Source organism: Halichoerus grypus, chromosome 12 (genome assembly GCF_964656455.1).
Source record: "Halichoerus grypus chromosome 12, mHalGry1.hap1.1, whole genome shotgun sequence".
In the NCBI taxonomy this organism is placed as follows: domain Eukaryota; kingdom Metazoa; phylum Chordata; class Mammalia; order Carnivora; family Phocidae; genus Halichoerus; species Halichoerus grypus.
This window is the reverse complement of record NC_135723.1, coordinates 58006423-58032143: the sequence shown is the minus strand read 5'-3', so window position 1 is coordinate 58032143 and position 25721 is coordinate 58006423. Positions and strand designations below refer to the sequence as shown.

Below are 25721 nucleotides of genomic sequence, written 5' to 3'. Positions count from 1 at the left end.
AAGCATCTGCCTTCGGCTCAGGTCATGATCCCAGAGTCCTGGGATTGAGTCCCACATCGGGCTCCCTGCTCAGTGGGGAGTCTGCTTCTCCCTCTCCCTCTGCCCCTCCCCTGGCTCCTGCTCTCTCTCTCTCTCTCTCTCGCTCACTCTCTCTCTCAAAGCCTTTAAAGAAAAAAATCCTATGAGGTAAGCTGAATGTGATCCCCATTTTACAGTTAAGAAAACAGAGACACCAAGAAACTAACAAGTAATTTGTCAAAGGTCATAAAGCTACTAAGTGACAGAATTGGGATCTGAACCCAGTCTGGCTCCAGTGTCTGTGTTGGTCGTCCCATTAACCTTCTGTGCCTTCGTGATGGAGGTAAGATGGCAGAGGGTGGTTCCAAGTGGAGAGAAGTATGATAACAGGCCGTGAGGCCCGAAGGTGGGAACAGGAAGTGGTTCACTGTGACTGGGACTGAGGGGGTGGTCGAAAGTAAGGCCCCAGAGGAAAGATGGGGTCAGACGCGCAGCTTCCCGTTACCTGGTCCAGGGCCGCTGGCCTGTCTTGTTTGATATGTAAAGTGCCTCCACCTTTCACAAGGTAGTGAACAGTTAGAGGAGAACGTTCATTGTTTTCCTAACCAACGTATTTAGTTCTCCTGAATTGGAAGGTGGAAAAGCTAAAAGGCAAAGGAATCGCTGACGCTATCAAGGTCTCACTGTGAACTAGCTGGTACAACCTCACCCACACTCCATGGAAATAAGTATCGGCACCCTAACCCACTGGCATGTATTTTTGATATAGTATTAGTTTGAAAAGATTACACGTATTTTTTTAATCTCTCTCTCTTTTTTTTTTTCAGAGAGAGAGAGCAGGTGAGTGTGGGGAGGAACAGAGGGAGAGAGAGAATTCTTAAGCAGGCTCCATGCCCAGCGCGAGTGAGACATGGGGCTCAATCTCACGACCCTGAGATCATGATCTGAGCCGAAAACCAGAGTCAGACGCTGAATTGACTGAGCCACCCAGGCACCCCAAAATCTCTAATTTTGTTTCATAATACTTCAAATGTGAGCCAATAAATTGCCATCTTTATGCCTCACTACTGTGGAGTTATACACAAGTCAGTCAGATCTAAATTTTTCTTAGGAAAACTTCCGTAGAAACAAATTAAAAGGCAGACCCCAAAACTAACCTTTTGCTCTAACATGGCTTTGGGAAGGAAAAGGAGAACAGGACTCACAAGCCATCCAAACAAGCCCTTAAGTCATTCTGATTCAGACTCCTATTCTCATCAATCATTGGAAAAGATCATCTTGGAGGAATCTGAAAGTGCTACTCTGGTTCCTTCCTTCATGAGAATCTAGGAGGTTAAACAATAATCACTTCAGGCTCAAGGCCTCCCAACTTGTAGGAGACCAACATGCTCATTCCTCACAGTCAAGGGGAGAGACCTAAGGACTAAGTGAAAGAACCCAAAGAAATGTTCTCTGACCTCCAAAAGTAAATATTCTAAAGGGCTTGTTTGGCTCCATGGGAAAGGGGCAGGATCAGATCACCCAGTGCCCTCTGCCATGGGGGTGCCAAGCAGGGAGAAGATGGGAGATAGAGCAGAGTGACGTGAGTAATGCGTCAGACAGAAATAACCCCTGCCCTAAGCCTCGTCAGAGCCCCATGTAAATCTGGTAAATTACAAGTAAACAAATAAAGTGACTTGTTCAGCCCCTTAACTGTAAGTTGTTGCTGAACACAGAGAAGTAGAGGACAGTGAAGTCACTAGGGTGCCCAGTGGTCAGCTGGCCTCACTCGCTCCTGGTACATGATTCATTCCCTGCCCCAGCATAACCTGGACCAGCTGTCACTGCTGGATCCGTGACCGCATGGGTCTGAGGTCCACCTGGAAAGGAGCCTTGGCCCGGGGAGTCTGGCTAGGAAAGGACTCAGGGGCAAGACCTCACAAAACTGACCAAATTAAAGCCAGAGGGAGTGTTTTTCAGACAACACTAATCTTGTGATCTTGTCAGTTATTTCAGTCCAAAGATTAACAAAATACTAGAAGGGCAAACAGATGAAGGTGGTTGGGGAGTGGGAAAGAAAACCCAGACTGGCTTTGTTCTAGGAGCAGACTTGACAGATTCAAGTTCTCCGGGAATACATCTGGATTGAAGCAAAAGTCAGGATTTCAACATGGCTAAATTGTTACCTTCATACATTTGAAAAGGGTAAGCTAGCTGGGAAAATCATCTTGTCCATTAACTAGCTCTGTCCCATGACTCTGGGCTGGATACTGCTCTGCCTGCCTCATGGTCACATAAGACGCGACTCTATGTGAGTCAGAGCAGTGCTCACACCTTGAGCCTGACCTGAATACAGGCTTACTGACTCCGAAGTCTAGAGCTCACACCTCCTTCAACCCAGCGTCCCCACTTCTAAGAAGGGATCCCTGAGAAAGAGGAGCACCCAGGGGCAAAGCCACATCCATGAGGCTGCTCACCTGCGGCCATGTTTATAACTGGAGAAGCTGAGACAACCTGAATGCCCACTAGTAAGGGAACAATTAAAGTAAGGCACATTCGTGGAATACCTTGCAGTTGTTCAAAAAAGGGGGGGGAGCTCAGAAGAAGTACTATCCATGATGCACAAAGTGGGAACGACTTGCAGAACAATATGTGGTGTGATTCCATTTTTGGAGTATGTACATTGTCCAAAAGAAAGCGAAAGGCCCAAAACGGAGTCATGTATGCTAGACCATGCCACCAAACCAGGGCTTCATACCTAACCTAAATGCAGTTTAAATCTCTCCCAGAAATGTAGTCTTTACGGGTCAGTCAGGAATTTTCTGGTCAGCACCAATAAGATAATCTGTCACATGGGCCCTCACTTCCCCACTCCTGAAAAGGAAGGTGAGGGAATCTTCGTGATCATACCCCCTACTCTTCCCAAGGGAAAACAACCTTGCCTGAAGCAATTCTTTCTTTTTTTTTGCTAATAACTTCCCTGCCCCATCCTCTTTCCTATAAAAACCTTCTACTTTGTACAGTTCCTGAGAGCATCTCTCTACTTGCTAGATGGGATGCTGACCAGTTGAATTTTGTTTTTTAACAACATACGTGTGTATACATTTATATGCACTGAAAAAGATTCCAGAACATGTGTGCCAAAGTGAACGCAATTGAGGTGTATGGGGGGGGGGCACTTCCTTTTTTTCTGCTTTAGACACTCCTGGATTACCAACAACTCTTATTTTTTAAAGTGCCTTACTTTTGTGATTTCAAAATACAGATAAAAATAAATGCGTAAATGCACAGAGCATATACAAATATGTAAAATAAACTGGAGCCCCCAGACATCTTTATTCCTCCTCTGCTGAATCAGGAAAAGCCCATAACTAGGAAAGGAAACGAAGCCTGGGGAAGAGACCACTTCCCTTCCTCCCTCCAGCAGTGTTTGACATTTCCCCCTCCCCTGGCCGACACATCAGGCTGTATTTGTATCCAGTTCTGATCCGTCAAAAACCACACTTAATTTTTGAGGCAGGATTCGCATTAGCAGACAAATAAAACAGGAACCTTGGAGCAAATGCAGCGGAGGTTTGGAAGCCCGTTCAGCCCGGCCCAGACAGGCCCCATCACAGTCGGGGGCGGTATCAGGCGCTGACAGCCAGCAGCATCGTTGGCCAAAGGTCCCCTGGATATGTCTTTCCAACTCCACCCATATTGTCTACACCCACTTCTGAATACATTATTTATGTCGAATTCATCCTTCCCTCGCTTCCGAATGGATGGGAAGCAGTTCCCAAAGAGCTTTAAGGCAGCAAACCATGGTTGACCCGAAGACACAAAAGCTATTAACACAGGAATTGTGATACAGAGAGAGTCAGAAGGAGGAAGAAGCAAAAATGTTATTTTAAGTACAAACTCCTAATACTCATCTGCATCTTTAATTTTTGGTTAATATACACTAGCGTGCCTTAAGATCCGTACTGTAAAACCAAGGCTTATAACGACCAGGAAACTAATCCAGAAGGACATCCCTGCAATATCCACTTCCACTGACTTAGTGAATAAATGTAAATTCAACAAGCTTCCCCATGCCCTTCAGAGGCCACAGACATTTTTCATAAGCCTTTCTCCTGACTGGGTAAGTCTAATTAATCTTCTGACATATATCTACCCTGCTGACACAGTGTTTGATAATCTTCAATAACTAGCTCAAAAGGCAGCATGGAAGTGTTTAGAGCTCAGATTTGGAGCCATTCGCATCTGGGTTCAAATCCCAACTATGCCACTCATGGCTGTGTGAACTTGGACAAGTGACCTAATTTCTCTGGTCCTCCATTTTCTTGCAGGGGGAATACAGGATTCTTAATAGTGCCTGTTTCATAGGATGAGGATTAAATCAGATAATGTAATGTACTTAAAGCACTTACCAAGTGTGCAATAAAAATTAAGTGTGACCACTGGCTGAATCTTTGGTACCTTTTTCTTCAAAATCTAAGAACAATGAAAGATGCAAAAAATTATTATTGCAGTAAAAAGCTGGACTGTATACATATACGTGTGTATGTATATGTCCCAGAGCAGAGAGAGAAAAGCAAAACTTGCCATTCTCAAAGGATGCCCAGGAACCACTACACCTTTAGCTATAAAAAATATCCATGCAAAACTACACTGTAGCAAAAATCACTGGGCAAACACAATATGGTATTGGTACAGAAAATAAGCATTAGCCTGGCTACTCAAGATTGACTGCCATGAGAAATAGAAATGTAGGAGATGTGATCTAACAATACTGGGTTTTAAAATCTCAGCACATTACAATTGCTTCCAAGGCAGCCCCATTCTGAATTTGACTTCACAGCAGTGTGGCTTTGTATGAGCCTTCCCCACGTCCTAGATGCCAAGGACACTTGGCCTAGTTGAAGACCATCAATAAATCTCCCTTTAGGCTTCCATTTTCCAAGTTAAGTATCCTCAGGTATTTAGTGGCTCTTGCTAACCAGAAAAAAAAAAGAAAAAATTTAACAAGTATCTTTTCAAAGTTTCCAAATGAACAGAAAACAGGGACAGTAATAAAAATAGCTACTGGCTCAGATGGTTAAGCGTCTGCCTTCGGCTCAGGTCATGATCCCAGGGTCCTGGGATTGAGTCCCGCATCGGGCTCCCTGCTAGGCGGGGAGCCTGCTTCTCCCTCTGCCTCTTCCTCTCTCTCTGACTCATGAGTAAATAAATAAAACATTAAAAAAAAAAAATAGCTACTATTTCGGAGCGTCAGCTATGTGCTGGCATTGTGCAGAGTATATTATGTGTCCTGCCTCCCTGGATTCCCACAACCACCCATTTTATAGATGAAGACACTAGGCTTTGAGAGGTGAAGTAGCTTGCTCAAGGTCATCACAGGGTCACCAATTCGTCCAAGGGCAATGCTGGAATTCAAACCCACCTGTCTAGTTAACCTCTACTCACTTTTCCGATCTTGGTCCCCGTCTCACTAACCCAGAGGAGCTTCCCTAACTCCCTCCAGCGAAGTCAAAACCCCCCTAGTTACACTTCCTTTGCACCATCATCTTCCTCTGTAGTTCTGGTCACATTGATATTTTTACCCGTACTTGTGTCAATACTGAATTAATGTCTGTCTCCCCACCAAACTGTAAGCTCAGAGACAGCACAGGTCCTCACTGTGCTCGTTTACTCAGGATCTGACCTCTTACCACAGTACCAGGCACATAATGGGTTCTCCATACACATTTGCACCAACTGCATGAATAAACATAAATATAATAAAAATAAATATAAATATAAATAAAAAATAAACAGTACTCAGAAATCAGCCAGCCACTTGGGCACTGCACCAGTGGACATCCATGTGTGGGCACCACAATGCTACCTGCCCATTCTCAGGGACAAGATAACAATCTTGGCAGAACTGGAAGAGGATCTCAAGCACAAAACCTGCCAGTATCATCGTCCCATCTGAAAGAGGGCAGTACAAGAGCTGGACACTTCATCCACCCAATCAATACACCATTAATAATAAATCATGTTTCTGATTCCCTTTGGTTGATTCTTTCCACTACATATGGCTTATTTCTGCTTTGATCCTTTTTTTTTTTTATCAAACAATTTTTTCTAAAGATTTTATTTTTAAGTAATCTCTACACCCAGTGTGTGGCTTGAACTCACAACCTCGAGATCAGGAGTCGCATGCTCCACCGTCTGAGCCGGCGAAGCGCACCCCCCCTTGCTGTTCTGATTCTTTTTCCTGCTATTATTAATCTGCTTTCTAAGTCCCTTCCTTGAATATCTGTTTTCTCAAAACACTTGAAGCAGAATCACATGGCGTTCACAGGCTATTTTCTTAACACTCAGCTACGAAACTGAAAGCAACTGGAAATAAAGGAAACTATATTCACAACAAAAAATAGTTATTAAATCTCAGCACTTCTTCACAAGTCACTGTCACAAGGAAAATCCCAAGGGTTTCAGAGTAAAATCTTTTTGTCTTCTTGGCCCAACGTGGGGCCCAAACTCACAACCCCGAGATCAAGAGTTGCATGCTCCACCAACTGAGCCAGCCAAGAGCCCCTGAATTTTTTTTTAAGATTTTTAAGTAATTTCTACCGCCAATGTGGGGCTTGAACTCACAACCCCGACATCAGGAGACATGCTTGAACGACTGAGGCAGCCAGGCGACCCTAAGCAAAATCTTTTAAGCAAGCCCTAGCACCATCCCACGTTATAGTCACTCATAATATTAAAATGTAAAACAGTAAAAGCATTGAGTCCTTCACGAGAATGGACTATATTTTGGGGTGCCTGGCTGGCTCAGTCAGTAGAGCTTCATCCAACTCTTGATCCCAAGGTCATTAGTTCAAGCCCCATGTTGGGCATGGGGCCTACTTAAAAAAAACAAAACAAAACAAAAAAGACAGTATTTGAGAAAGGACTATATTTTGAAAACATATCCACAGCAAGCGATTTTAGTCCAACAAGACAAAAAAGGAGTAACTTTTTTAAAAAGAAAACTACATTTGCTACCTGTCAAAAAAATCAAGTTTTTAAAGGACTCAGGGTCTGATTAGCAGTCTGATGACAGCTACAACTTTGCAGTGTTTTTTTATTTTATTTATTTATTTATTTATTTATTTTTGGTTTTTGTTTTTTATTTTTATACCACAGGTGAACACTGGGCTCTGAGAGGAGAGAGGAGGCAGAGATAATCTGGAGAGGGGGTCTTGTTACACAAATGCTCAGGATAGGGGCGAAAACAAACTTAGCCACACTGATTTGGCAGAGCCCCAAATTCACGAAAGCCCTACACAATCTAACCCTTTTTTAACATGCAATCTTTATAGGTATAGAATTCCTCTGAATATTCTTTTCAGAGCGGCAGAGATACAGCAGGTCTCCCCGGCCGGGCAGAACATTCCTGGAGAACCCAGCTATGCAACCTCTTAGCCAAGAAAAGTACTGCAGGTGAGTGAAACAACAGCCTTGGGGAGGAAAGACATCAGCTTACAGGTTCTAACATGATCGATCAAGTATCTGCTAGAAGAACCAATCTAGATAGCTGCTGTTCAATATGGTACTCATTGGTAACAATACCACATTGCATACTTAAAAACTTGTTAAGGGGCGCCTGGGTGGCTCAGTCCGTTAAGAGTCCGACTCTTGATCCCAGCCCAGGTCTTGAGCTCCGGGTTATGAGTTCAAGCCCCGCATTGGGCTCCATGCTGGCTGTGGAGCCTACTTAAAAAAAAAAAAAAGAAAAAAGAAAAAAAATCTGGTTAAGAGGGTAGATCTCATATTAAGTGTTCTTACTACAATAAGAAAAAAATTTTTTAAATGATCGTATTTCTGCTAAGTGGTATTCTACTTAGCCCACAGGAAGGACTGAGAAAGAGCAACTGCAGGATTCCCAAAATGTTGCAAAGATGTCCCTTCATGCCTCTTCTGTGAACGTGCACACACACACACACACGCACACCCACACACAACCAGCGCCTTCCTCCTTTTCCCAGTTAACTTCTAAATCTTGATTCCTATGTGTGCTTCACGCATCTTCTTCATATAAACCCTTGGCCCTTTCGCAAGAGGCAGCACCGTGTATAAAAGAAAAAGAGGTTCTGTTTCCCAAGTCGGCTACCACCTGCGGGTGGAGTCACTCCAAGCCTGTTCCCTCAGGAAGAGGAAGGGATGTGAAGCTACGGTCATGATCTCAAGGGCCCTGCATGAGCCCTCATGTGAAAGTTTTAAGAACTACATTCTTAAGAACTAGCCTCCACTTTGAATGAAGTGACCCACAGCCAGCCCTACGTGCAACCATTAGCATCTTGAGTGTCCTCAGAATATAACTCAAACTGCTTTATCACAATGGTCCTTAATCTCCAGTTACTCCTCCTGGCAACTATAATAAAGTCAAGAGGGACCAAAGCTTCCGTCATTTGCTTCCCACAGGACTGGGAAGGAGGCAGCCCTGTGTCCAGGGAACACACCTTGCACGCTGCGCTCCCGTCAGGAGGACCATTCCTCCTGGTCTCATTCTGAGAAGGCAGTGACAGGGAAGGCCAGGCGCCCGTCCAAACACCACCCAGACGCCAGCTGAGAGCCCCGGAAGAGGAAAAGAGAACCTCCACTGTGGGACAGAGGGAAAGGAAAAGCAAAGCACCTGCAGATGTTTCCCCAAACACCACCCAGAAACCCAGGAGACCTGGAGCCCAGACTGCTGTTTCACCAGAAGGCCTCTGTCCGGCTAAACTGAGGGCCACCATGTACAATGACGACCTGGCCCTGTCACAGACATTACCTCATACCCATAGGCTGTCAACACACATGCTACTGTCTCTTGTTTGGGATCTGTCTCCACGAGAGCAGGGCGGGCACTGTGCCGGGTTTACCACTAGTTTACACCAGCCACCGTGTAGGTACTCGAGGACTACGAAACGGATGAGTGAACGAATACACGAATGAGTGATATCCTAGTCACAACAATCCCGTGAGGCAGGGAAAGTACTATGGTCTCTGTTTCTCAGGTAAGAAGAGACACCTAATGGAGGTGATGACTTGTCCAAGGACAGACGGGTCTGGGCGTTTCTTCACATGATCATAATAAATACACTCATTAGCACCTACCTGTCCCTTTGCACAAGTTCACTTATCAGATAATGTAGGAGAGAAGACGCCTTGAAAGACTGACACTCTAGCATCTAAATTTTTAGGGGGTGAAAGCCAAAGTGAGAAGGAGGGGCAGAAGGATGAGATGAGTCAAGAGCATGGAGTTCTCGGGGAATGGGAAGGAAGGACGCACTGAGGATCCCCTATTTCAGAGACAGCTCCCTGAGAGGCCCTGGGCATCCCAGAGTCTGCAGGAGGAATCTGAGCTGTGAGGAAAGAGGGATTTCCAAAAAGCAGAGGGAGAACACACAGGGACTAGGCAGCTGGTCTGGAAAATTCAGATTCCCATTTCTGCTTACAATGCCCCACCTCAGGATCATTCTCTCCAAGAACTCTGAAGGTTCTGGTGGTTCATCTGCTCAAGAACCAGCTCTACATGTTGAGAGGACACAGACCCCAAATGGCCAGAAGGGAGCTGACTTCTGAAAGCCAACAGGGATAGGCCCAGCCATTAGCCTGTGGGGAGCTGCCAAAGCCACATAGGTCAGGTTTCTGCTCCTCGATCTACGGGGACACAGAAGAGGCTGAAAGCTGGCTTTGAAGAAGTAGGTGACTATGAGTATCCACACAGAAGAGCCAACTATCGATACCAGAGTGTTCTCTCGAGACCCTGAACCCTGATTATCTAGTATTGATAAGATCTTAGATGGTGGCTCCTGAATCCAAATCCTGCAGGGTGGCAGAGGGAGCCCTGAGGGGAGTGAAGATGATCATCTTGGTTAGAGATCAGGCCACTCATTGTGAAGGGACAGAGAAGACAAGGTAAGTGGGAAGAAGACTACCCGCCTCTCCACTTAAAGAAATCTGATCAGCACCCTTGCTCTACTCATTGTCATCCTACCTGCTGAATCCTCCAGGGCACTAAGTGGATGCTCTGCAGGCCAGGTCCCCAGGCCACCATCATCTGGCTCCATGCTCCTAAACAGGCTTTCTGCTCCTTCTCCCCACCGGGGCTCCCATCACTCAACTGAGAGCAGTGGGCTTGCTGTCCCCAGATGCTCCACCACTGCCCCCTGCCTGCCTCTGCCTTACCCATCCATTAGGGCAAAATATCAACAGCAAACACTCCCATGCCCTTGGAATGGCCAGGAACCACTCCAAGCACTTGACACACATGAACATACTGACTCTGCACAACAGCCCTTTGAAGAGGCATTATTAGTATCCCCACTTTACAGATTAGAAAACTGAGGCACAGAGAGATTGACTTTCTCCAGGCCCCATAAGCTAGGAAGAGGCAGAGACAAGATTCAAGCCACAGTCAGCACCAGCGTCCTTCTTCCCAACCAGCAAGCTGCACTGCCTTTCACAGCACAACCCAGCCAGCCCCTCCTCCCCCAGCCTTCCCCAGCCCCTTCATGGACAGCTCCTTGCAAATCTTCATGCCACTTTCCACATTGGCGTGGCATGATTATTGATTCGATTCTTGTCATCGCTTCCCTCCTAAATTAGAAAACCTAGGAGAGCAAGGCTTCGGGGTTATTTCTACATCATCTTTGTATTCATTTCTTATAGCTGCTGTAACAAATTGTCATCAATTTTGTGGCTTAAAACAACACAGATTTATTATTGTGCAGCTCTGTAGGTCAGAAATCCAACACCAATCTCTCTTGGCTAAAATCAAGGCATCTACCAGGCTGGGGGCTCTAAAGGAGAGACTGTTCCCTTGCCTTTCCCAGCTTCTAGAGGCTGCTAGCATTCCCTGGCTCCTGGCCCCTTTTTCTCCATCTTCCAAACCAGCCACATATCATCTCTCTGACCCTTCTTCTGTGGGCACATCTCCCTCTGACCACAGCCAGAAAGGTTCTCTGCTTTTAAGGACCCATGTGATTAGACTGGGCCCACCTAGAAAACCCAGGATCATCTCATCTCGAGACCCTTAACTTAACCACATCCATCCTTGAATGCAAGGAAACATTCACAGGTTCTGGGGATTCGAACATGGACATCTTTGGGGCCATTACTCCACCACAATCTTTGTATGAATGTCTTGAACACAGTGCTCCCCTGACCAATATGGGACTGAACTGAATGCCCATCAGACTTCAGCTGCACCAGCTCCTGAATGCTGGATTATATGATCCTTCCACTGGCCTCTGATCGTAGTGTACATTAGTCTTGTGTGCCCAAAATGGCCAATAGCGCTTTTTTTTTTTTTTTAAGATTTTATTTATTTATTTGACAGAGAGAGACACAGCGAGAGAGGGAACACAAGCAGGGGGAGTGGGAGAGGGAGAAGCAGGCTTCCCGCCGAGCAGGGAGCCCGATGCGGGGCTCGATCCCAGGACCCCGGGATCATGACCCGAGCCGAAGGCAGACGCTTAGCGACTGAGCCACCCAGGCGCCCCAGCCAATAGCGCTTTGAAAGGATGTCTCCCCTTTTCATAGCCCCAAACTGTGATACTGGCAGACACATAAAGATGTTTAATAATCTGGGGATCAAACACAATGCTAATGAACCTATAGGTAGGTTCAATCCCTATCTCAACTACTGTTTTATTTTCTTTTTGTTTCATATTTAATATTTATTAATTCTTAAAATAGAACATTTATTTTAAAATGTAAAAAAATACAAAATACAAAAATACAAAATATATTCTTCTATAATAATAAAAACTCTCCCTCTTTCTCCTACCTCTTAGTCATTTTTTAGTACCCTCCCAGAGCTATTTTATGCATATGCAAACACATACACATATTTATTATTTCCCCCTTCCTTTCCTGTAAATGGTAGACTCACTTAGGGCCCTGTCTACACCTCACTCTTTACTTAACAATGTAGACTGCTCCACAGCTGTCCACAGAGCATCCCTGTTCTCTTTTTGTGGCTGTGTCCTGCTCCCCTGTGCAAATGTACCGTAATTCATGTTCACCAGCTCCCACTGATAGACACTCTTGCTACTTAAACAGTGAATACTGTGAATTTATCTGAAGGACAAATTTCTTTAAGTGGAATTTCTGAGTCAAGCCAGACCATGTGAATTATTAACTCTGACAGATACTGGCAATGTGGCCCCTATAGGAAACTAATACACATTCACCAAGCATGTATGTGTGAGTTTTGTTTTCCCATAAACTCCCTAACATGGATGGTTTTCAAAATGTTTCTATCTTTGTCAATCCCAGATAGGTGAAATGTGGTAATATTTCAGTGCAATTTAATCAGAATTTTAAAAATTACATGTGAGGTCAAGCATTTTTTATGTGTTTAGGAGCCACTAAATTATTTTCTATGGATTGTTTGTTCATATCCTTTGACCATTTTCCTATGGTATGTTTGTTCTTTTCCTTATTGATTTGTAGGAGTTTTTTACGTATTAGGAAAAATAATCCTTAATACATGACATGAAATGCAAATACATTTTTCTGATTTGTAATCTGTCTTTTACTTTGTTCATGGGGGTTCTGCTATGCCAACTGTTTTTAGGTAATGAATTCTATCAAACATTTCCTTATGGCTTCTAATTTTGTACCATACTTAGAAAGCCCATTCCTACTGCAAAGTTATAAAAATATTCTCCTTTGGATTATTCCAGAAACCAATCATCTATAAGCAGTGAAAAGTTATCTTCTATGGTCATGAATTACATCCTGGCCAATAATGCACACACACGGAATTTAAGTTTTTTAAAGTAACTTTTATTTTCTAACGTTCTGCAGTTTAGAAAGCACTGTCCCATGACAGTTGGTGAGGCAGGCAACTTATCTGTCTCATTTTACAGAAGAGGATACCAATACCCAGAGAGGATAAATGACCACCGAAAGCCACACTGTGTGGTCCAGACTCAAACCGAGGGCTCCTAAATGCCAGAAACTGCTCTCCTCTCCCCTGTACCTCTTCTCTTAACAAAAGGACAACATCCACATGCATTAAAATCTTAAAGGACATCTCCAAAGTCATTTCTAAATAATTTCAAAAGAAAGCAATAATAACTTTTCTATTCAAAAAACAGTATTTATTTAAGTGGGTCACACAGTGATCCAATTAAACAGTGACTCATCTTCAAATGCCCATGCCAATGTTCTCACCGACAGAATTCCATGTTCTACAGTGTGCCTATATAACCTCACAAATTTAATTGAAAATTAAGAGATGTAAAAGTTCCCAAGAGGGGCGCCTGGGTGGCTCAGTCGGTTAAGCATCTGCCTTCAGCTCAAGTCATGATGATCTCAGGGTCCTGGGATTGAGCCCCATGTGGGGCTCCCTGCTCAACAAGGAGTCTGCTTCTCCCTCTCCCTCTGTTCCTCGTCCCTGCTCGTGCACTCTCTCTCAAATAAATAAAATCTTAATAAATAAAGTTCCCAAGATCCCACGGCTTCAGAGTGGATCAGGATGAGCAGGGCTTCTTATTTGGGGGAAGGGGAGAAAGTGAGGTGTATCCAAATCATGGAGGGTTCTTTTCAAATCTCACATACCGCAGCATTCTCCATCACCAACCCCTCAACAGTCCCACCCCAGAAGGTCACTGCATGCCCCCTCAAGGGTATTGATGCTAGAAACTTTTTGAAAACCACTGTTTCAGAGGACATGGTCTATATCTGCACAACCCCTACAAAGCACACTCCTCTGGTTCTCCAACCAACACCTTGTCTCAACTCCTCTGCACACTCATGGTGACTAATTGCCATATAGGTCAGTTCTGAAACTCCCACCTCAGGCCTCTTGTTTTCTCTGATGGCCCCTCCCACCTTCCCATCCAACCGACCATGGTGGCTCCTTCCCATCCTGCAGGTCTTGGTTTAAATGCCACGTCCTAGGACACCTGGGTGGCTCAGTCGGTTAAGCGTCTGCCTTCAGCTCAGGTCATGATTCTGGAGGCCCGGAATCGAGCCCCGCATCAGGCTCCTTGCAGCAGGGAGTCTGCTTCTCCCTCTCCCTCTGCTCCTCCCCCTGCTCATGCTCTCTCTCTCTCTCAAATAAATAAATAAAATCTTTAAAAAAAGTAATAATAAATAAATAAATGCCACCTTCTCGGAGGGGCCTCCCCTGACCACCCACTAAAGCAAACTCCCCCAGTAATGCTCTACCTTTTTATTTTCTCCTTAGGATTTATCACAGTCTGTACTATTTTATCTATTAATCTATTCTGTTGTTTATTATCTGTCCTCTCAAAGGTCCCACGAGGGCAGGGACCTTGTCCAAATCATTCACGCTTTATAACCCAAGCACTTAGCAGAGTGCCTGCCATATAGTAAGTGCCCAATAAATATTGGGTCAATTAAATTTGATTGAATTAGTCCCAACTAATTTTCTCCACCTCTGCATCACCATCAAGTTTCAAAGTAGCACAACCACATGGGCTGGGAGGCGGGGCATGAGAACAAGGGGCCTACCTCTCCTGCCAGCCCTCTTCCTCTTACCCGTGGTTCATCATTCACCTTGGGAGAAAAGAAAGCTTCTAGCCAGCAACAGCCCAGAGGGGAATGTCTTCAAGACCACACGTCTTCCTCTATTGTTTTCGATCTTTCCTCCTGACCTACCTCCACTGGATGGTAAAAGATGAGAATGGGGAGTAACGTTAGTTATGCCACTAATAATCAGAAATAGTAATCAAAGTGGGCGCCTGGGTGGCTCAGTTGGTTAAGCGACTGCCTTCGGCTCAGGTCATGATCCTGGAGTCCCTGGATCGAGTCCCACATCGGGCTCCCTGCTCGGCAGGGAGTCTGCTTCTCCCTCTGACCCTCCCCCCTCTCATGTGCTCGCTCTCTCTCATTCTCTCTCTCTCAAATAAATAAAAATCTTTAAAATAAAAATAAAAATAAAAATAAAAAAAAAGAAATAGTAATCAAAGTAAAAATAGCAGATTGCTAACTATGTGCCAGACACTGTGAGGGGCCTCTAACATGAATTATCTCATCTAATCCTCAAGATACTTGTACTTCAATTTTACAAATAAGGAGACCATGCCCAAGGTCACGTGGCTAAGGAAGTGAAGGAGCCAGGATCGGAAGCCAGGTTACTAGCCCCCCCCTTACCACAGGGACCCCCTATGCCCAGCATGGCATCCGTGCTACATCCTTAGAAATAAATGCGTAAAAGATAGCAACCAATAAATTGAGTTATTAATGTCTCAAATGCTTTAGGGAGGTGAGGTGGGGGCAGAGTTCCATCTGTATCTGAGCCTGGGAGAGCCAGCAGCCGAACATCTAGACATGCCTTTCTCATCCTCAGAAAGGAGTAATACTGAGAGAAGGGTAGGACACTCCCCTGAGAGACCTCTTTAGTGTCAGGGGCTATAAAGGACCCTCTAAGAATAGGAGACAATGACAATTCAGTTCAATAAGTAATCACTGAGCACCTACTGTGTGACATTCTAGGTCTGGTTTTGGTGAGGAGCATGGTTTTTTTTAATGGTTAAGGTACACTCTCTGAGTTCTATGACCTAAAAATGCCCAGACAAGGATATGAAACAGTTCACTTGTAATGCAAAGCTCACTGTATGTGAAAAAAAAAAAGATAGCACTGATAACAAGGCTACCGGCAAGAATGGAGAGGGAGAGGCTTCATGGACAAGGTGGGGCTTGATGAGGCCTTGACACTTGCATTAGGACAAGCACAGAAAACAGGACCAGGGGATTAAGAAGCAGTACCACTTTTGGAGATCTAGAGATCCAGCCTCCCAGGAGTGGAGGAGCTACGTTGGTAGAATACTGCAAGGAAGTAAGCCTAGAAGGCTTCCTATGGACATCTGGGATGCGAAAGTCCCCTGCAGGATAAGAGGAGGAATTTGAACTTCAATCCTGCTGGAAGGCAGGGATGAGTGAGTTTCCATGACATGATGGCAATGACTCATCTGGGGATGGGGTGGAGGACGGACTGACAGGGAGAGAAATTATAGGCTGGGGGCTTCACCAGGGGGTTGCTAGGACGCTCTAGCCTGCAGGAGAGATCATGGACCCAAGGTGAGCAGCGGGGGGGGGGATGGAAAAGTACTTGAAAGTAACAAGAAGCAGGACACAGAGGGTGTTGGGGGCAGTGAAACTATTCTGTAGGCCACTAGAATGGTGGACACATGTCAGACCTTTGTCAAAACCCATAGGGTGTACAGCGCGGTGAGTGAACCTTGATGTAAAGTGTAGACTTTGGGGGATGATGGGGGAGGGAAGGCTGGCGGTATATAGCATCTCTCTGTGCTCTCCCCCACGTCTGCTGTGAACCTAAAACTGCTCTTAAAAAAAAAAAAAAAAAAGGAAAACAGTATAGAGGTTCCTCAAAAAGCTGAAAATAGATCTGCCCTATGACCAGCAATTGCACTACTGGGTATTTACCCCAAAGATACAAATGTAGTGATCCGAAGGGGTACATGCACCCCAATGTTTATAGCAGCATTGTCCACAATAGCCAAACTATGGAGAGAGCCAAGATGTCCATCAACAGATGAATGGATAAAGAAGATGTGGTATATATATACAATGGAATATTATGCAGCCATCCAAAGGAATGAAATCTGGCCATTTGCAACGACGTGGATGGAACTGGAGGGTGTTATGCTGAGCGAAATAAGTCAATCAGAGAAAGACAAGTATCATATGATCTCACTGATATGAGGAATTCTTTAATCTCAGGAAACAAACTGAGGGTTGCGGGAGTGGTGGGGGGTGGGAGGGATGGGGTGGCTGGGTGATAGACATTGGGGAGGGTATGTGCTATGGTGAGCGCTGTGAATTATGCAAGACTGTTGAATCACAGACCTGTACCTCTGAAACAAATAATACATTATATGTTAAAAAAAAAAAAAGAAGATAGCAGGAAGGGAAAGATGAAGGGGGGAAATCGGAGGGGGAGACGAACCATGAGAGACTATGGACTCTGAGAAACAAACTGAGAGTTCTGGGGCGGGGGGGATGGGTTAGTCTGGTGATGGGTATTAAAGAGGGCACGTACTGAATGGAGCACTGGGTGTTATACGCAAACAATGAATCATGGAACACTACATCAAAAACTAATGATGTAATGTATGGTGATTAACATAATAAAATTTAAAAATGTAAAATAAAAGAAGTCTATTTAAAAATATGTACATAATGAGAAAAACTTGGACAAGAGCATGATAGGGAAAAGGGAGTCAAGGATGACTCAGCAGGCAGGCGACTGGAAAAAGACGTCACCAGCAGAAAGAAGAAGTCAGAAAGGGGGCGCCTGTTTTCAGAGCTGAGCGAGAAAGATGAGGTCGGGTGGGAACATGCTGAGATGATGTAGGACATCCACACAAAACCACCTTCAGGCACTTGGAGAACAGTTGGGACTGCGAGAAGAACAGGGTACAGGTGGGCAAATTAGAGACAAAAGTGAGCATTACATGTTCCTCTTCCAAACCGAGTGACAAATTCCCTTTCAGAAAGGAAAAGCGTTGCAACACACTGGAAATAACAAGCGTCCCACGGAGCCGGCCGCCTCTGTCACAAAGAAGTGCCACTTGGGTTTGTTCACTTGTGAGAAATTGGGTCGCTTTTGAGAAAAGCGACATCGGGAATTGTGATGTACTGGTCAAGTTCAAATCTGCCCAAAGTTACATCAGTCCGGATACGAAGGACTGGCAAGTAAGGTGAGGGCCAACCGAAAAGGGAGATTCTACCTTTGACTCCCCCTAAGAGGAGTTGGAAGGCCCAGCGAACCGGAAAGCAGAGAAGCTGTTCAGCGCCAAGCAGCCTGGCTGTGAATTTCCACTCTGCCCTTTGCCAACGGACAGTATTTAACCTTTTTGTGCCTCGGTTTCCTCACCTGTAAAAAGAGGGACACCTGCCTACTTTGTGGATCTGCTGCAAAGAGCAAACACGGAGGTCTGTGCCTAGGGCTGGCTGTGTCGGCCACTGTCACCGTTCACTACCAGCCGTCCTAGACTTTTCCAAGACCTTGGAGGTAAAAATGCTGAGGTCTCTTCCTCGGGATCACAGAGCACTTGCTCCTTTAAAAAAAAATGTTCTCTTCAAGTATCTGTTTTGTCAGATGGAATAGTAATATTTACAGAAGCAGAAAATTTTAGATCTCGATGCTCTGAAACTCTCGGCCATTGCCCGCAGCCAGTCATTCCCCCAGGGACGTGTAACGCCTGACCGGGATCCAAGAAGGTGAAGATAAGCCAGATAGAAAGTCCTTTTTAAAGTGGGTGAAATAGCATTAATAAGTGAAAAAAATCTCTCATGATTTATAAATAATAAACATAAATGAGTCTTGAATGAATGAATGAATGAATGAATAAATAAGTAAGTAAAATACCAAAGTTATTATTCCTTAAACTATTTGCCAAAGCGCTGACTGTAATCCAAGGGCATTTGACACGTGTTTGTTTACAGACTTGGGTTAGCAAAGTTCTCAAAACAGAGGTCACAGTTTTTCAAGGTTTCTCAACTGTCAGGGAAATGAGCTGACTAGAAAAAACCAGCATCTGGTCTGCACCTCCTTGTAAATCATCACATTGATTACCTGGCATAAGAACTTTCATGTGTGTTCGAGCAGAAGGAGGCCAGATTCTCAGGGTCCGGTCATCCATAGGTGGCTGATAAAAAGGTTCTGTCTCCTGCTCTGAGGTACCAGAACCCAGAGCTATGATACCCCCACCCCCCAACCCAGCCGGGAACCCGGGGTTGCTCAAGGACAACTGCCTTCTCCCCTTTTTTCCCTTCTCTCCAGCTCCTCCAAATGCCACTTCACAATAAGGACAGCTGCTATGTCAGTAAGAAAAGGGAAGAAAATTATCAGGTAATAGAAAACTCTTCTTCGCGTGTTTGTATTTCTAAGTCCTGAGCACAGGTTCCCAACACACAAAGCGCCTTGTTGGGCTCTGCACTTTGAACTGTTTGGGTCTATAAGTTTGAGGAAGGAACTGGGGAGTAGCCACAGTCATAGAGGGAAAAGCCTGCAGCTCAGCCGAAAGTGAGGAGGGAGGGAGGGACAGGGCTCAGAGGCAAAGAGAGGGTAGGTCAGGAGCCGCACGGGCTGACTTCTCCCTAACCTAGGTAAGTCCACTGAACAAGCAACACACATGGTGGCACAGATTCCTTCACCAGGATGTCAGCGCTGACACCAAGGTAAAACCGAGAGAGCAGGGGAGCCCTCTCCCACTCGCACCCGAGGGAATTAGCAGAAAACCTGGGAGCATTTGGAATTCCCCAGGCCATGGGCTTGTGGGTTCTCACCAAGGTTTATTAGTTCTCTAAGGAACAGGAGGCCCCAGATGCCACTTGGCTTAAAAAAGAACGTGCCTTTCTTCCCCAAAACTAATTAAACAGTCTGATTTTACTACCTAACATCGAAACACCACAAGAACGCATCCAAAAGCAAAGCGTGAAGGGACATCCATCCCATTTCGCTTGCACTCCACAGGTTTCACGTGGCACCCAGGTTCTCTCAGTGAAAGGTGGTAAACTGGGACAGAACCAAACAAGCAGTAGTGGACAAGGTGGGTGTGCCTCTCCAGATGCACCCCCACTTCTTTGAAACTAGTCTCCAAAAGGTCAAGCTCGTGTAGTGTGACCCCCACCCCCACCCTCTGCCATCCACCCCACATTCATGGCCCTGCCACCAGTTTCAGCCATTTGCAAGGACAATCCAATCCACACTGTGGGGCTGGCAAATCAAGGGGATGACAGGTTCCAATGTATGTTCTTAAAAAGATTACTCTGGGGGCCCTGGGTGGCTCAGTCTGTTAAGCATCCAACTCTTGGATTCAGCTCAGGTCATGATCTCATGGTTCCTCGGGCTCCATACTCAGCAGGAGTCTGCTTGGATATTCTCTCCCTCTGCCCCTTCCCTCGCTCTCTAAATCTTTAAAAAAAAAAAAAAACGTTTACTCTGGGGGCGCCTGGGTGGTTCAGTCCCTTAAGCTTCTGCCTTGGACTCAGGTCATGATCCCACAGTCCTGGGATAGAGCCCCACATCGGGCTCTCCTCTCAGTAGGAAGCCTGCTTCTCCCTCTCCCTCTGCCCCTCCCCCCTGCTCACGCTGTCTCTCTCTCTCTCTCTCTCTCTCTCCCTCTCAAATAAACAAAATCTTAAAAAAAAAAAAAAGATTACTCTGGCTGATTTGGGAAACTGGATTGGAGGGGAGCAGAATGGAACGAGAGATAGGATCAGAAGCTGATTAAGGGGGAGCTGGGGCAGGGAGCTGGGGCAGGGAGCAGAGCACAGACAGATGGGAAAATCAGCCAAGACCTTGAACTGGCTTGGGTGGGGGTGGGATGGAGAAATGGCTCCAGGGTGCTAGCCTGGACAAACAGGCAGATGGCAGTAATAATTTCTTCAGATGGGCAAGGGAGGAGGATGGGTTAGGTGAGAGTGGGGAGCAGAGGAGGAATGACCAAGAAGTTAAAGAAGCTCCAGTTTCTGAGGCCACAATCTACACAGACACCTCCGTAGTCCTGTACTGCATTTTGCATTCACAATGCTGTGTACTTTTTCTTAAAGAGGGCCCCCAAATTGCCTAAGTGTTCAGCCCTACAAAACCGGGGAGGGGATGATCAATAGTGTTGGGCAAATTAATTAAAATGTCTGAGACACATCCAAGGAGTCAGATTCAATGTGAACTGCATAATCCTGGAGCTCACAAGAGAGCCAGACATCAGCATCCAGGAATTGATGGTTTAAAGTCACAGAAATGAATAAAACCGGCAGGTCCAGTGTTTGTCATTGCATCTGGATCACGTGGGAATCAAGATACAGATTCCCAGTTCTCGTTCCAGACCTACTGAATTAGACTATTCGGAAGAAAGGCCCAGAAATCTGCTTTAACAAGTTTCCCAGATAATTCTTATGCACAAAAACATCTCAGGAGAAAGCATGGAGAAACAAAAGAGGACCCAGGATGGGCCGAGGAGCTACCAACTGAAGGGGTCAGCGGGGCAGTGGAAGAACATGCAAGGGAACAGATCACTTATCTGGTCATTAATAAAGTTAAACATTTTTATATACATATGTGAATTACCTATTAATAGCCTTTGCCCATATTTCTATTGGATTTTTTTTTCTATTGATTTCTAAGACTCCATTCCTGTTATATATTTTGCAACTATTTGGTTTACTAATTTGTCATCTGCCTTTCAACTTTATGACATCTTTTTTCTTACAGAAGTGTAATGTTTCATAAAGTCAAATCAATATTTTCCTTTATGGTTTCTGAGTTTTATTAAAGTTGGCAAATTTCCAATAAATAAATAACTCCAAAGTTATTTTTAAAAACCATCTCATCTATGTATATATTTTAATGTCTATAATTTGGTTTTGACATTTAATCTTTACTCTAGATGGAATGTGTTTTTATGAATGGTGTGAGGCAACCGTCTCAATAGACTTTACTGAAGTCGATTCTGTCATACCTTCAGTTCCTGTCTTCACAACAGAACCATTTCTGGACTCCCCATCCCTGGTCCTACAGGATGTATTTTGAAATCTGGCTGAACAATACATTTCAAAATATATTGCCTATCAGTACACAGCTATTTTTCCAGGTAAACTTTATCAGTTTGTAAAAATTAAATGAAGTTACAGGGCTGGCTTAAACTCATAAAGATCTCACGACCTTGGGGCGCCTGAGTGGCTCAGTCATTAGGCGTCTGCGTTTGGCTCGGATCATCCCAGGGTCCCGGGATCGAGCCCTGCGAACCCTGCTTCTCCCTCCCCTGGTCCCCCTGCTTGTGTTCCCTCTCTTGTTGTCTCTCTCTGTCTCTCTCTGTCAAATAAATAAATAAAATCTTAAAAAAAAAAATATCTCATGACCTTTTAGTCTTGCTTAGTCATTGGAGCATCAGCCTTTGGCCAGGAGGTGGCCTTACTTCCTAGTGACTCACACACTACACAGAAATCTCAGACTTCATGGAATTTTGAATTTACAAACCTCTCAGCAAAAACGTTTTAACACTACAATTCTGCCAAGAGGCCCGCATGGCCTCTTTGAGACTCAACCAATGCATGTTCTGAATCTTTCCCCATCTTCTCCTCAATTTTTATGCTCCCGGCTCATACCTTTACAGAGTTGCCGATGCCCATTCTGAATCACAGTAAAGTGGTCCAGTTAATAATGTGACATGCCAAAGGATGCTCTATTTTAAGAGGCACTTCCAGGAAGCTTTGCTGGCCTCAAACACTGTGGCAGCCTTATAGGAGAGGAGGGAGTCTTTTGGTATCTCATAATTTATTCACCTGGCACCCCTTATTCCAAAGGGAGATAAGGGAATGTGATGGAAAGAAGATGAGACCAGGGGACCTGAGTTTTAGCCCCCTTTCTACTTCTAATGAGCTGTATAGTTCAGATTAAGTTATTCTGCCTCTCCACTGGGCCTCCGCTGCCTCATTTGTAAAATGAGATTATTGGAATAGAATGGGCATTTCTAACTTTGCTTTCCATCACAGGTGACCCTTTAAAAATCAGAAGTAAGCTATAGATTCTCTCCCCCAGAATAATGCACCCTTGCACATGAGTATAAAATCAGACATGTTCGGGGGTTCACAGATCCCCTAAAGCCTATCTCTGTATTCCTAGGATCAAGATCACAGAGACCTACCACAAGCTATTAAAAATAACAGAGAATACAACAAATATACACAAAATCACAAAACCTTAAGCTAAGATGAATCACTTGCAGAACTAAGAGCATCTCCCCTGCAGATCCTAGGAGTAGGGAGTAGTTATTTAGGGAAAAATAAATGGAAGTGCCAATAAGACTTGCCCTTGATTGAGACCTGGCTCAGCCCTTTCCCTACATTCACAGGGGACTGGGTGAGACCTCCCATTCCAGAGCCAGCCTGCCCAGTTCAAGTCTTGGCTCCATCATTTACTGGTTGCCTGCCCTGGGCTCTGTGACAGTTTCTTCATCTATAACAAAAAAAGGAGGGTAAGGGAGTAGAAATAGTACCAATCTCAAGGACTGTTAATAATATACATAGGGTATTTGAAACAGGGCCTGGCCTACAGAAGCCCTAAATGATTATCAGCTACTCTAGAAAGGTGGAACACATTTACTGAGCGGTTAAAATTGTGAGCTGTGAAGTTTAGGGAAGTCTTAAATACCTGGATGCCTTAGTTTCCCCAGATGTAAATAGGAGCTGCTTCATCAGTTTGTGGTGGGGATTAATGAGACTGTCACATAAAAACCCTCTCACAATGCCTAGCACATAGTAAGAGCTCAATAAATGTCAGCTGGTGCTATTAACAAGTCTGGGGGGAGGGATTATCACTACCTTTTTTTTTTTAATTTCCGAATAAAGGCTAAGTTATCGTGCCCTGCTGATAGCACCTGATAGTACCTCAGCTAGCAAAGGATTGTGTCAAGACTTCAACTCTGATGAGTCTGAAACCAGAATCTGTAACCATTACCCGGTACTATCTCTTACTTGAACGGGGCTAAGACAGCAGAAATGCTGACTCATACCTACTACCTTACCAAGAGAAAGAAAGAGGGGGGTGATAACAGTCTAAAATTGGGGGTATTCTCCATGGGGGTCAACCCAGACTTTGGCAAAAAGCCCCTCTTTGCCACTCTTAGAAACGAAAGACTACAGAGGTTGGAACCCTGTCTCTACCAGTTCTAAGCCTTTCACAATCGGTTGCTAAACTACAGCAATGACACCGAAAGAGGAAAAAAGAAGCCATTTCCCATAATAGCTTAACTAACAAAGTGAACCCTTTAAAATGAAAGTAGAGATCCTAAGGCTGAAAAAAGATACCAAGAGTGCTCCGAAGCCACGTAAAAACTGCGGTCTAGAACACAAACGAGAGTCTTTAATTAACACATTTTTATTTAGAAAAGAATGACAGTTTATACCTATTTTTTGGGATCTCAAGCTCCAGGGGGCCTTCCCCCAAGTAAAAGAAGAGGAAGTTCCCAGCACAACCCAGAGTGGCGGGGAGAGAAGTGGAGTGCCAATCAAGAGACCCCTTGGTGAGGAGCAGCGTCCCCCGGGCAGGTCCCCACTTTTTCGACACCAAGCTCCTCCCCATTGAAACGGTACGGTGGGCACTGAGAACTTGCGAAACGGGCCACCGGAAGAAACAGGATGATCAGTTCAATAGAAGTCGGTGCTAATCACGTTGCTTCACATCTTCATATACTGACTTCTAAATGTATTTTATTTGTGTACCTCTATCCAAAACATCCCCAGGGGTCGATCTTCAATCTACCATTGCTTAGAACAAAAGAGGCCTGAGGGATAGCCACCCCTGGAAGCGACGGCCCGAAGCGGCAGGAGCCCTCCCCTCACGGACCTGGTACCCCCCTTCTGGGGCTGAGGTCGGTTCTCGCTGGCTCGCTCCCGCGTCCACCTCACCCCGCGGCGGCGCTCAGCCCCAGGGGAGGACCGCGAGGTCGCCATTCCAAGCCCGCCCCCGCCCCGAGGGTGGGAGTCAGAAGCCCCCTGGAATCTAGGCCTGTTTCTGCTTCCATCTGGCTGAAGGGCTCCCCTCCCCGGGCCTTAGTTTCCCCGTCCTTAAAACGAAAGGTTTGAAGGAGATCACGTGAAAGCCTCGTTCCTGCTCTAAATTTCTAATTCCATCACTCTTACAAGTAAACGTGTCTTGCAGAAAAAGACGCCCTTCTCCTCAAGCAGGACAGCTGCCTGCGTCCCCGTGACCATTCCCCTCAATAACCCGTGCAATCTCACAGAAGTATGATGCATCGCAACTGAAAAACAGGCTGTTGCTTTCCCGAGGCACCAAACCTGGTCATCATCATCATCAGTCAACGTGGATTTTCTCTCGGGCCTCTTCCCTCGATCCCGCAATCCCACGAAAACCCCTGCCTACCCTTCCCAGTTTCTAAACTCAAAGCTACCCCTTTCATGGGTTTAAATATATATATATATATATATATCCACCCAACGCCGGCCTGGTGTAAGGTGCTCCAGCACTTTTTCTGGCATCCAGGGTTCCACCTCCGCCCCACCCTCTCCCCGGGGTGTCTTTTTAGCCATGAACCCCTGGATCGGGACGTAATACTCCCCATGCCCTCCCCTGGCAAACGGGCCGACCATTTCTTCCTCCCCTGCACATCCCGGCTGGGAAGGTGGCAGCTCCCCGGCTCCAATCCCGGGAGACCCAAGCTCTTCCCAGCCCGCAGGCAGCGGCACCTGGGGGCAGCAGGCCCTCTGCAAAGAAAAGGGCGGCCCTCGGCCGCGGCCCCCACCCGGGCGGCACGCGGGCAGGCCTCCCCCGCGGGGCTCCTGTCACTTACGGACGGCTCCTCCGGGCAGGGCCAAGCTGGCGGGCTGGCAGGCGGCGGAGTTTGCTGACTCAAAGGCACGGCGGCGGCGGCGGCGAGCGCCCAGGAGCGCACCCGAGCGCAGCCCCGCGCGCCCCGCGCACGTAGCGGCCCCGCGCCCGCGCTCAGCGCCCGCAGACCTCGTGGGGCCGCCCGGCCTCCCGCTTCCGCCGCCCGGGCCGCCGCCGCACCGCCCAGTCCAGGTACGGCTCCGCGCCGCCCGCGAGCCCCGCCCTCCCGCCCGAGGAAGATGAGGCGCACCCTCGGCCCGCTGGGCTGCGGCGGGCGATGCAGCCGCCGGGGGGCGTCGCGGAGCCCCGAGTCCGCCTTCCGCGTCCGCCAAATCCGGGAGGGAATACCGGCGCTTGCCGGGGCACTAAA

The 25721-nt window shown here is 46.0% G+C and overlaps 1 protein-coding gene across 2 annotated transcripts in view; it reads right to left on the bottom strand.

Annotated features, from left to right (window-relative positions):
* Positions 1 to 25452, bottom strand: part of SNX10 (sorting nexin 10) — a 68088-nt gene extending 42636 nt beyond the window's left edge. The window contains exons 1-2 of one of the 2 annotated variants that reach the window (XM_078059392.1): positions 25314 to 25436; positions 4410 to 4473 (exon numbers count right to left, since the gene is read on the bottom strand). The gene's annotated coding sequence lies outside the window, so the exon portion shown is untranslated. Of the gene's footprint in view, positions 1 to 4409; positions 4474 to 25313 lie in introns of both variants that reach the window. The other variant, XM_078059391.1, reaches the window with a different exon arrangement.
* Positions 25453 to 25721: the final 269 nt, after the last annotated feature.